Source organism: Lepisma saccharinum, chromosome 15 (genome assembly GCF_977018435.1).
Source record: "Lepisma saccharinum chromosome 15, izLepSacc3.1, whole genome shotgun sequence".
NCBI classification, from domain to species: domain Eukaryota; kingdom Metazoa; phylum Arthropoda; class Insecta; order Zygentoma; family Lepismatidae; genus Lepisma; species Lepisma saccharinum.
This window is the reverse complement of record NC_139243.1, coordinates 79,395,483-79,398,122: the sequence shown is the minus strand read 5'-3', so window position 1 is coordinate 79,398,122 and position 2,640 is coordinate 79,395,483.

Below are 2,640 nucleotides of genomic sequence, written 5' to 3'. Positions count from 1 at the left end.
TATGCTAGAAATTTAAGAGCCTGGACCACCTCAAAGAAAGGATCAGGCGCCATCTCCAAAACCACCCGCACCACGCTATTAGACGTCTTACACAACTGGGAGCATGGAATTGAAGCATGCATTCAAGCAGGTGATCAGGGGTTGAGAATTACTGGGCCTGAATGCCATGGTGCCTGTGATTATGGAAACTTTCATTATCTATTTCTTAAAAAAACGAGTACAGTTTAATGTTTGTATGTGTTCTGTATCACGTGTACCATTAAATCAGAACAATAAACATCATGGCATTATAAATTTCTGCACTATTGCTAGCCGAATTTTAAAATCTTTAGCGATGTGGTAGCGTTGGCCATATTTGAGATGTATTGCATTGTTATTCATGCTGTTACTGGTACAGCCTTCTTGAGGATGACCACTCCGGCGCAAGAATTAAATGCTTTTAATCCAATCTTATATTAATTAATAAATAAATGTTTAAGATCGCATTTGAAGATGCGTAGCTTTTATCTCAGTTGGATTCATGGCTTTCTTAGCCTGTATTTGGAAGCAAATCTGGCTCCTGAAAAAAAGGGGCTGGTGCCTGAATTATTTTTAGTTTTATCTACTCCTGTGTACAGTAACTGTAACCGTGTTTGGTCGATAACGTAGCCTATCCAATTATTCCCAGCTTGTGTTGTATTTTATGAGATGCGAGATAAACCAGAAATGAGAGTAGGAAAGATGTGAACCAAGAAAATAACAGGAGATCTGTGGCGAGTATGTTCAATTTCAAGTCTATTTTACCCCTGACAGTACATGTTCAAGCACCACCTGCTTGAATGCATGCTTCAATTCCATGCTCCCAATTGCGTAAGACGTCTGCTAGTGTGGTGCGGGCAATTTTGGAGATGGCACCTGATCCTTTCTTTGAGGTGGTCCAGGCTTTTAAATTTCTTAGCGTACACGATGGCCTTTATGCGTTCCCACAAGTCTGAACCATTACATATCAGCCATGTGTACGTTTGCATGTACGTATTTGTGTTCGTATGTAACCAAACTTTTTCCTCACCCTGTACTGATAATGCTTTTTGCTTAAGACTGTGGAAATGCAGTATTTCACAAGTCGTTGCTAAATGCATATGATTGACACTTTTTGATCCTTTATGTTAGCGATAAAGTGTCATAAGTTTTCAGTACTTTTAAAGACAAGTATTAAAGCTATATTAAAGCTAAGCACAAAACAGCATGCAAGTGTTGAATGTATTATTGTATACCATGTATCGTCGTTTCTAGTAAGAACAATGGAGTAGGGAACAATATACTTTGCCATTATTTTGTACAAGTATCTTATGTTGCGACAATGGATGAGACGTGGATATTATGTTGTTTATACTTGAATATTTGTGACCAGTATTTTTTAAAACCTAAGTCACTGTAAGTAATTTGACCAAATATAGGAATTCCCCGTAAAACAGACATGCTTATTGATTTAAATCTAACTGGATTTGCAGACTTATGTCCTGTGTAGAAATAATTTCCCCTCCGTACTCTCATTTTTTCTTTCTCTCCTTCCTCAAATTTACTACTGCCCCTTTCCAAACTTTTATGAGCAATTTATTACTGTTTTTAAACCTTAATAATAAGAATTTACAGGGTGTCTACCAGTCTGGAAAAACTGGAAATCCTGGAAAAATCATGGAAATGCCAGTTTTTTCTGGAGAAATCAAATTTTTAATAGTAGTGCAGTAGAAATATGTTTTTGAACAAACAAAAAGCATTTTTTTTTTACTTGTTGTGGACTAATTATACTGATAGTTACAGTATAAATTGCACATGAGGTACTGTAGGAAAAGGGGGTCATTTTTTATAGTACTTTTAAGTAGAAATCTACTGCAGATAGTGGCTGTTGGTAATTACCACTTTCTTGTTGCAATTTTTGGTTGTGAATTATTAATACATATTGACACGTTCTTTAGTCAAAAGAACATGATTTAACTACCAGAGCAAATAATAAATTCACATGAAAGACTTGAAAGCATTCACATGATGCTCTGTTAGTTTGTCAAATAAAAATCAAAGTTAAGTTTGCACTAAAAAAAAAGGAAGTCTATTTTAATTATTTGCAAACTAAATACTTATATGCCTAACATATAATCTATTTCTTGATCACTCTATTCAAAAACCGAGCCTGAACTTCAAGTCAAGACAAAACACACTCGTAATTGCCATGGTAACAGCCCTTACAAGATAAGTATATACAGGTTAGTCACTATCCTGACATTATCAGTAATAGGTAAATTACAGAAATTAAGATTAAAGAACAATAAACATTTGTACAAGAGAAAAGATAATTAATAACAATAAATATTAGTGCAATGGGAAAGGACGTGTCAATTGCCCCCTCCGAAGAAAACTCAAAATCGACTATGAATTGGAAAACTTTCAACAGTCTAGGAGATTTTGGTTTCAATCTCTAGAAAACAGTTTACAATTCCTCATGTATTTAGTTCACAAGTTCTGAGATAAAACTGAACGCTTGAAGAAAGATTCAATGGGATGGGACTTGTGATACAGAATTTCCAATAAACTATGACACTTCATGCAAATAAGAAAACCAGATCATGTAAGCAATCAGCAGCCTATTCAAATATGCTCTCGTTC